Source organism: Silurus meridionalis, chromosome 1, assembly GCF_014805685.1.
Source record: "Silurus meridionalis isolate SWU-2019-XX chromosome 1, ASM1480568v1, whole genome shotgun sequence".
Classification (NCBI taxonomy): domain Eukaryota; kingdom Metazoa; phylum Chordata; class Actinopteri; order Siluriformes; family Siluridae; genus Silurus; species Silurus meridionalis.
Genome location: NC_060884.1, coordinates 4,033,472 through 4,044,355, shown reverse-complemented (window position 1 = coordinate 4,044,355; position 10,884 = coordinate 4,033,472). Strand labels below are relative to the sequence as shown.

The 10,884-nt window shown below is 36.1% G+C and overlaps 1 long non-coding RNA gene across 2 annotated transcripts in view; it reads left to right on the top strand.

Annotated features, from left to right (window-relative positions):
* The window catches only part of LOC124393502, a 17,520-nt gene extending 6,919 nt beyond the window's left edge, over positions 1-10,601 (top strand). The window contains exons 1-3 of one of the 2 annotated variants that reach the window (XR_006927337.1): positions 7,391-7,460; positions 9,944-10,109; positions 10,204-10,601. This is a non-coding gene — a long non-coding RNA (uncharacterized LOC124393502). Of the gene's footprint in view, positions 1-7,390; positions 7,461-9,943; positions 10,110-10,203 lie in introns of those variants that run through there. The other variant, XR_006927336.1, reaches the window with a different exon arrangement.
* Positions 10,602-10,884: the final 283 nt, after the last annotated feature.

The following is a 10,884-nucleotide window of genomic DNA, read 5'->3' as shown; positions in this document are numbered from 1 at the left end:
TGGGGCACTGCCAGGATCTACTCATCTCCTTGTGAGATGGCTTACTCTCACCAGCGGTCGACAGAGTTCAGTTGTCTGGGTGTTAGATTTTAATGTTTCAAATTTTAGCTGTTGCCTCTCCCCTTTTTAACGCCATGAAGGGACACTGAAACAGAGCGCGTCTGGCTCCGCCCTCCGCTCGTGACCTGGCGCTTGTCCACAGGCCCTCACCAGAGCTTGTCCACATGGCCGCTGCCACTTACTATTCATATATACTGTATATACTGTCAAGTTTATGCAGTTCTGTACTGTAAATTGCTGTTTTGCTAAATGATGTGCTGAACTTTTTTTATATTAACAAATTATAATATACTACCCCATATTGTCACTATTCTTTGACTCCTGGGTAGGCTAGGCCATGTCTTGACCTACAATATTGTTAAGTTACGATAAGGGTTTTCGAAACAAATCTTTATCATAAGGGACTACCTGTATATTTTATTATTATTATTATCATTGTCTAAACAGCAAACACAGCAATTTTCAGGGTTTCCATGCGGATCCATCCCCAGCACTATATATAAATAATATAACTATGAGTAGAAACAATTGTGTTTTTCTTATATCCAACAAAAAAAATCTTTTTGTATAGAAAAATGGGAAACATTTCCCATTAACAGCACATTAATCCTGGAATGTTTTATTTGTTAGCTGTTATGGCCATTTGGCCAATGCTTTAAAATTTGACGTAAAATGTGGTTTTCCATATGTCCTCATTGAACCAGATAGTAATACTGAAGTTCAGTCTGGTATATTATAATAATAAAACAACTTATTAAAATATAAAACAACTCTCATGACACCAGCGAAAAAGCAACAATGAATCCCCTTTGTGGACTTCCGTACACATGAATGCTCCAACTGCAAATATTTTGAGTCAGACTATGCTTCATATTTTGTGTTTGTATGTATAAAGTAAATCGATCATACCTGATATCAACAGTTCCCTTTATGAAATATTGGAGTGTTTAAAAGTTGGAATAAACACGTTTGCTTACAGAATTCTGGCTCCTCATGAGCTGAAGCAGTACAGCTGAAGTCCTCATGCTCGTGTTTGTACATTGATTATATATACAAACCTGTTTATAGTGCAGAAGAGCTTTTTATGACCGGCCCGTTTTCCCATTTTTGCAGTGTTTATTTCATGTTTGTGGGACAAAAAATCTGCCGTTTTCTTGTTTCAAAGTAAAGCTTGTCCATCTAGGCAAGGTCTAGACATTAATAGGTATTTATTCGAGTATGGCACCATTGCAAGATAGGCAGGTCATAACAACACATGTAGATGTTGCTTCACCTCTTAATGGGAGTTGGCCTAATGACTAGGATCTAATGGATTTGATGTTTTTATATAGTCGTATTCCTTATTTTTCCTTAAAAGCATATATGAGAGTTCTGTATGTACCATTCACAGCTAACTTTAGGGTTCTTGAGCAACTATCCCAGCAATCTCTAGGGTGTCCTGTGGGACCACTCACAGCCATCTTTAGGGCATCCATTTTCCATTATCCTGAGAAATTTTAGGGTATTCATGACAGAACACCCCAGCAAACTTTGATATCCTTTGTGATCGAGTCCAGTCCATGGAATTTTTTGGGTTCCCATATAGGACAATCCACAGCTATTTTCAAAATATTCATCAAAGAGAATCAACATCAAATTGAACTATGTTGAACCATCCCCAGAGGTCCTTAGGATAAATGTATGGATCCATTATACAGTGTGACTGAGTTTGACTGACAACTTCAGGCAGCTCAAGAGCATGCATTATCTTTACATTAGGTACCAGTGCTAGGTCCACTGTTTAATTGTTTGATTTGTTAAGTCAATTCTAATCATCCAACCACATAATAATAACATGTTAGCATCAGCAGTAATGATGAGTGAAGATCTAGAGAGACAAAAGACAGTTAATTGGGCACTTTACGCACCTCAAAATGGAGAGAATCTCAATACCACTAATATAGTCTTAGTATTCAAATTCTGAACATGTGTCCAGCAGTGATAGTTTGATGTTTGAGCTGTGGTAGATATTTCTACAGTATATTCTGTAGAAATCTTCATTTTCTGAGGAACCATTATTGTTCCTGATTTGGGCAATATCCCCTGGCTATATCTTGAAGCGCATATGACTGGACTAAATAGTATGTCAAAATAGCAAGCCATCAGTGCGCTTGATTTCTGAGCTTTCATAGCATTCCAAACCACACACTACTATATTAAATATTTACTATTTAGTATGTGGTTTTGGATGTAGCACTTGTTCCTGAGCTTTTAGCGTTGCCAAGTGTAAATTCCAGCTCAGTCTGATTCAGATTCCTAATAGCCAAAGCTCTTACAATCGGGGAAATTGTAATTGTGTCCACATGAGAATATACTTGTGTGGTTTCTATTGTTGCATTGCTCCTGTCTTTTCAAAAATGAGTTTGTTTGTCTGTCCTGGTCCATATGTCCATCTTTCTTTAATTTCCCATTATGACTTTATTTCTTCTGATTTGACGAGGGGAGTATATGACTCTTAACCAAGTGTGATCTACCTTACACATTATATGAATGGTCTTTTGTGTGGAAAAAAGGTTTACTTCTACATGATTATTGTACTAAAATATTTTTTGCACAATAAAAATCCACATTCTATAAAGTAAATATGCTGTAGTCCATTGAGCACTTACCAGCACTCGTTAATAGTGAAGTCATTTAAAGTTGCTCACTGGTAATAAATGTGCATGAGAAAATATTTGGTCACAAACGGATTAACGTCTGTATATTCAATGGAATAAATGAAGGTAATTTTTACAAATTCTAATTTAACAGTAATAAAAAAAAACCCCACACTTCTATTCACAGAGATGATTTTCATATTGCTTTTGTGATTACATGCCTATTGGTTTGCTCAGTTGCCCCCTCTCATTGTCTGTACTCTCTTATTAAAAATGCCCCTTTTTATGTCATTTATTTGATTTCTTCACCCAATTGAATTAGGCTGAATTAGAATATGATAAGGAAGTATTTATCCAGCCTTCCTTTGAAACTATGGAACTGAACTAAAGTGCAATTATAAACTCCTAAGCGTGTGTGTAACTCCTCTCTTTCAAGTGAAGGCCTAGTTAAATGAAAGAGAAAAAAAAGTAACTCTGAATACCTAGAAGAAGAAAAAAAACCTTCCACTGACGTATGAGATTAATTGGTGTATCACATAGCAAGTGTCTCTTAATAAATGTGGAGTTTATTTCGGCAGATTGGAACGCGCCCAAGTCAGAAAGAGCTTCAATAAATATGGCACTTCTCTCCCAGCTGCCTGGCCTTCTTCCTGTTTATTTGTCCACAGGCGCAGGTTTTGGGGATGAAGGTGGGTCTGATGGGACCAGCTGAACCCGTGTAAACATCTCGGCCGGAGCGTCTGGCTTTCAGTGGCTTTTCAGAACCCATTGTTTTTAAAAGCGCTCAACCTAAAAAGTGCTTTGTATATGCCTATTGACAAAATATTTCTGTGTTATGGCATGCGTGTATGGGACCTTGTGTAAACTCGTGAAATAGCGTTAGATTGTCAGCGAGGTCTAACTCTCATGACGGCATTGCTCACAAGGTTCTTAAAAGTGTTGAATTCGCAGTTTAAACAAAGTCTTGCAAAACCTCTCCATGTTTAGACCTAGAGGAGTGAAATGGTGGCTTTCAGCCTCTGACCCTGGAACATTCCTTGAACAAAGTGCTCTTTAAATTTAGACAATCCGAGACCTACATCTGGCATAAATGTTTTGGGGTAAATTGATTGTATTTTTCTTTCGAGCCATTATGTGAGCATGAATTTCTATATGTGAAACCAATATTCAATAATATTGTCAACTCATTGTCATATTTTAGTCATGTCTGTCCACTTCAGGTGTAAATCCACAGTAGCACAATTTACTCAATCCCAGGAATCCAGAAATGCTCCAAAAAAGTATGTAAGCAAAGTTTAAGCTGTAGAAACATCCCTAACATGCAAAGCCTCTCTGCCTCCAACCTCAGTCCTGATACATTAGGAATGACATCATGATGTCCAGACTGGACATAACCCATGAGCAATGGCATGGGGCGTTTGCTTTGACTGAGCCTGCTTGTGATCATGTCTCTAGGCTTCATGTGATCTTTGACCATCGTTCCTGTCCTAAAGGTGGAGGCAGAGGGGTCATGTGCTGTGGGGAATCTCAACAAAAAAACCCCCAAAAAGAACACAGCCAGGGTCACATGATAACCCAGTTTATTTTGGCTACATGCTCAAAATCGTAGGTTTGATAATATATTCAGACATATCAGGATGATACACCAGAAGGATATATACCAGAATGTAATAAAGATTTAAGCAATAATCTCAAAATGTCAGGATGAATTTATGTCACGCTAGCTGTCTGCATCAAAAGTTCCAGATGATACTCAGAAAATTAGCATTAGCTCAAATCACATTGTAAGATTTTCATCCTGTGACTTTACCCATACCGTAGCTAATCTGTTGTGCAGAGATTATTATTTTATAGCTATCTTGCTAACATATCCATAAGATGTAATGTGTAGCTAAGGTTAACTAGCTATAGCTAACTTTATTGTGCTGTGCATCCGACAAATATCTATGTAAAATTATTACCTCATGGATCCTGTTGCTTACTCTGATTTAATGCTAGCTCAGTAGTGATAGTGCTGATAATACCAGTGTAGTTTTACCTCAGGAAGATTGCTCTTTAACACAATAATAAACAACTTGACAATTCATGATGAAATAATTGCCCCAAGGCTACATGGTTTGTAAATAGCGTCAATGGAAATAGTTCTGTTGCTCGACATGGAATAAGCAGAGGTCACAGAACTTTATCGAAGCCAAGCTGAAATTGAGTAGTGCGTTCTGTTTGATTGCTTTCGCTAGAGCTCTGATGAAGAATCCTATCACAGCTATTTCGGCTCCCATCAATGCTACGAGGCCTACAGCGATAAGACAACCGGCATTTCCACCACTTACAATCCCATCCACATCCTTCGCGCTCTCTGAACACAGATAAACACGATCTCATGCACATTCTTTTACACACTATGAATTTTCGTCCTCCAAACACACTACCCATCTTCTTCCTGTAGCTCCGGGGAGAACAGAACAGCGCTAAGTGAGGACAAGCTGAAGAGAAATTACAATGAATGTTTGGGTTACATTGTTCTCAAACTGGAGAGGATTTCAGATGGCATCTTTGTATTGAGTCGGTCACAGATTATGGTCACATTTTGTTCAAACTCATACTTTAAAATCACAAAAGGCAGTGCTGTGAATAAGTGGTTCCGGGTTATAGTTTGAAGAATGATTAGCCATTTTACCCATCAACAAAAGACATTCTCTTCACACTCTAAGTGATTCATGTTATAATTGATTCTATATTTTTTTCTTGTAGCTAATTTCGATTTTCTGATATTGGTGTTAGACGTTTCAACCTTCCTATATAATTTTCAAAATGGAATAATTAATAGAATAAATTAATGATTCTAATAATGCCACCTTAAAATAATACATCATAAAAGAAAATGTGTCAGTAGTGTTAGCATCACCTTATGACGTTCTTTTGGCAACTTTAGTGATTGAAAGTAATGGTACCACATTACATTTATTAAGACAAGCATCAAATTAATTCGTTCTTTTTTTCTTTTTTTGGCCTATACTTTGTAAAAGGTTGAGATTGACCCATTTAATGCTTAAGTCTTTTTGAATGAAGAGTTCATCTGGTTAATTTTATTCGGAATAAACAAGGTGGAGAAATGTAGATACACCCATGACAAACTGAAGACCTCAAATGATTGCTACTTTCTGGTTTCATATTTTGACTGAACTCTTAAAGCAATGAGGATTAAAGAGATTACAACATAATCTTGAGTAATCCAAAGTCCCATAGACAGGCAAATGCTTGTAATAACCGTATAAAGCCACCCGGTGCTCTGACAAAACTGTCAGTCAAAGCCTGGATTAAGCTCTCACTCGGCAGATCTGCCTGGACGTTCCTGAACGGCTAGCTTGTACAGATGTATGCTAAAAATCCTGTCCATATTAACCTGGAAATAAGTCCTTGCACGTAATTGGTTCTCGCTCATTATTTATTTGTTCATTTCAGAAGGTTGCACCATGAGTAAAAAAAAAAAACATCAAAATTCCTTACATTTCTTCGCATTCACACTATTTCATTAGCTGATTTCATCCCCAAAGCTGGTCCATTTCTATGTTCATGAATATCCTTAATGACCCCCCCCCCTCAAAAAAATGCAGATTGCTCTTATGTGGTGAGGATTATGGGAAATAATTGATCTTTTGAACCAAACAGCCCACATGCAAGTGCTTGGCGTGATGAGACATGTAGACAGATCCACATCTTGTGAAGATGCTTCTAATTGCTCCTTTTCAGTCAGTGTGCTAGGATACATTGACTGGTATTAAAGCGTATTTTTGGAAATAAATGTTGCATGGTGTACTAAAGTGGGGAACTCAACCAATCAAGCAGAACTATGCAGGCAGATGTGTGTTTTCTGTAATAAATATTAGTGAGCTTTGTATTCTATTAGAGATTATTTTAATGAAGTTTGTACCAGATTGGTTTAATGCAACATGGATTTTTATTCGTGTATGAACCCATATCTAAAGCATGTAGTTGAAAATATATAACATTTAAATATAATTAAATATATATATATATATATATATATATATATATATATATATATATATATATATATATATATATATATATATAATAATAAAATGTGTGAAAAAGTAATTATAACTATTTTTATAATGTTAATGGTTTTATTGTCATTTATTAGTACTAGTACTATTATTAATTGTACTATATTAGTTTAAATATTATATATTATTGAATGATTTAATTATTAATGAAATAACTATGATAAATTTTTAGCTTTAAATGTGAATTATTTAAAATACGCCATCGTATTTTTGTATCGTGAGATTGATACCTACACTGTCATAAACAATAAAAAGCCTTTTTATTCTGCTTTTAATATTCAATCAAAAAACAAATAACTGGACTGTACACTGACTTATTATACAATTTATTTTGGATTTATTTGTCTAGTGATACCAGTAAAAAAAAAAATAGGCATTAAGTAACAATGAGGAAATGAATGACTGCATACAAAATTATAATAATAAAAATAAATGAGTAAATAATAAGAATAGAGTAAATAAAAATAGACTACTAAAGTCTGAGTATTCAAAACACTTGAGCAATTTTAAACGAAAACATATTGAATAATTGTATATTTATAAAAAGAAATATTTAAATGTATATTTAAATACATGTATATTTATAATTTTTTTTTTTTTTTTAAGAAAGAAAAATATATAAACCACCAGCATCTGTATGTACATCCTGATTACTGCCATCTGCTGCTACCTCTGAGTATAACACACACACACGGAGGAAATACATTAAGCATGTACATGAACTTATATACTCAGTGCAGGAACACATTTCGGTGCTAGTACATAAGTATTTACCCCTGTTTTGTGCTCCATGTCTGTCTTAGTCCATCTGAATTTTTTTCCTTAAGGGTGCGAGTGTGATCAGGAAGTTATAAATGATGCTGCCACATTCTGAGTGGCATAAAGACAGGAAAAAGTCTGTCAAACAATTACAGTAAAGAGAACTCCCAGGTTTGTGTAAAAAAAGTGAATGGAAAGGTTTACTTTAGGATGTGGGAGGCACAATTCAGCACAAAGTATGAGGTGAAAAAAATCCAGTGAATTTATGGAAACCGATATGGGCGATGGGCAATCCTATGCCTCGTTCTCTAAACAATTTGAGAAAAAGGATGTCTCACATAACACATACATGAGAACAGAGTGAGTCAGTAAAAGTGTCAGCACTCTTTTCCTCTTCTTCCTCTCCTTAAGCCAAATCACTTCCTTCTCTGTCTGTGCATGCGATGTTGGCTGACCCTGCTGGCACCACACCACTGTGGGAATGCAAAGAGCCATAAAAATCCTGTGGGTTAGAGCTGTTAGGTGGAAGTCCTCATTGTCCTGCCCTACAGACGTGCCTTCTGTCAAAGCTATGCTGGTAAAAACATATCAAATGAAAATTTTGAAAAAAAGAAGACAAGTGGTATTGAGGAAATAGGAGCTTTTTCAGTATTGTTCTCATAATATCAGTAAAACTATGACATGACAATAAAACGTTCTGCAGCACATTCTTGGTGGTAAAATTGGCGTTAAATGTTCTTAGAGCATGCAAATTAGTTGCTGGTTAAAGTAGTAAAATGCCCATTTATTGGTCTGAGACTATTATCAGTTTTTGTTAATCGAGATCCTTCAGAGCCTAAAATAAAAACAATATGGTGGCCCACTGGGTCAAAACTATGCTTTTTTATTTTATATATGTAGATTTAGTGGCACAACACAAATAAATCACAGAAAAATCTTTGAGATAAAGTCGAACAAAACACTACTCTATATTCTGCCTAAAGTGCTGATTTTGCCATAAAGCTTTGCCATTCAGTAGAACCTACAGCTACAGTGACTTTCTTAGCTCTTTTTTAGTCCAAGTTACCGGTTTTACTGTTTTAATTCAAATGATCAGGCATAAAATTATGACCACCTGCCTACTATTGTGTTGGTCCCCCTTTTGCTGCCAAAACAGTTCTGACCTCTTGAGCATTTACAGCATTAAATTCTGTGTGTAAAGCCTGTGTGTATGTATGTATGTATGTGTGTGTGTGTGTGTGTGTGTGTATGTATGTATGTATGTATATATATATATATATATATATATATATATATATATATATATATATATATATATATATATATATATATATATATATGTGTGTGTGTGTGTGTGTGTGTGTGTGTGTGTGTGTGTGTGTGTGTGTGTGTGTAACAGTCACACTCTAGTTTCTTTAATTATATTAAGTTTAATTATAATAAAAAAATAAAAAATTCACTCAAATTGCGAGGCAGAGACTAAACAAACTTGCGGTTCGCAAATATATACTTTCCTGAAGGGAACTAAGATTTTAACTATGTTCCACACATAAAAAGAATTGCATTCGGTATCTATAATAGCTTGAACACCAACATTTCCACAACTCCACACTTTTCACAACATTAAAGTCAGAACACATCATTCCAGTTTTTATTGAAAATGGTTTAGTTCCAACATTTATGGCATTTGGCAGATGCCCTAATCCAGAGCGACTTACATTTATTTCATTTATACAAATAAACAGCTATGGGGTTAAGGGGCCTTGCTCAGGGGCCCAGGAGTGACAGCTTGGTGTGACTGAGATTTGAAATTACGATCTTTGGATCCAAATTCCAATGTCATAAGCTATCACCTACAACATACTACATTAGGTCTGATTTTTGGAAGCATTATATTCTTCCATTCAAATATTTATTTTTAATTCATCCCAGTCAGTTTGAAAGCTTTTTCCCAGCGTACCTTCTGTTAGTTCATATATGTTCATATGTTCAAACGGCAATAAAGAAATCATTTTTGCTCTTGACACATGACTCGTCCATGGTAACATGAGAGTACTTATAAGGAAAAGGTTTCATTTGTAAGAAACATGGTACTATTCTTCATACTGTATGTGGAATTCCAGCATGGAAATCTGTCGCAGTAATTTGTGTAAACTACTTGAACGTGTGTAAATGGCGATGGTGTGAAGAGGGATTGTTTAGAGCAAAATACCGCAAGCATGCCATCTATAAAGCAGGCCGATCGTTCAGTGTGATGTTTTTAGCGTCGGCCCTGATGGCACTGTAACACAAGTGATACACTTAAATCTAGACTTCATCTCCCACATAAACCACCTTCAGTGCCTCTTCTCATAAACAAAGACGTCTGTAATCAATTTTATGCTTTGTAAATACACACAGCAGTGTGCAGTATATCCAAACGGGAAGGTCTCTCCTCCAGCTTAAACAAGCTGTCTGAAACTTGGCCTGCGTGATAGCCCGAGTGATCCTCTTCTCAATGCTGGAGGACATCTTCAATTTCTCACACGGCCAAACGCCACTCAGCATCTGCGCTGGACGCCGGAATGTAAGCAAACAGAGCCGTGAGGCGAGAGCTAAACAAACCTCGCTCTCCGTGGCACCCGTTTCCTGGCTCTCAAACGCCCGCTCTATTGTTTCAGGTTCACGTTCCATGAGCGAAGCATCCCTGCCGGATAACGCTGTCACTGTGCACAAGGGGCCGTGACCCTTACAGGCCCCGGTTTTATTGTCAGAGCTCACCGCGCTCACCTCGGAGCCAGGCATACGCAGATGGTGTCGCCTTTGAACATTTTATCTCTGGGATTTCACGGTGGAATGATGCGGTAACTTAAACTGTTCGAGAGCAGTCCGGAAATACAAAGCTTGCAGAAACTAAGAGGGACAGGAAATAAAGGGAGAGAAAACAACTGAACGAATCGAGTTTAACATAAAATACAGCTCATGAGTGGTAATGAATTGTGTTATAAGATTTGATGAAGTAATACAGACGATGTTGTACATGGTAAACTTATTAATACGAAATAAATGATTCAAATTATACTACAGGTTTTTAACAAGTGAATGAATTTATGGTGTTACAATTTTAAAGGACTTTTGGAAAAGTAGAAAGAAAAAAAACTGCTTGAGGATTAGAAATTATTACACTACTACTCATAATAATAATACAAAAAAGAAGGATCTTTTTTCCTTTCGAAATTTGAGCCCTATATTTTACAATTTCCTTCTTTATTCTTTTTCGTTTTCACTTTCCCCATCAGCACACTCCAATAAATTCCCATTAAAGAGCCTTAACCTAAGGAAATTAATTTTAGTTAGTTTAA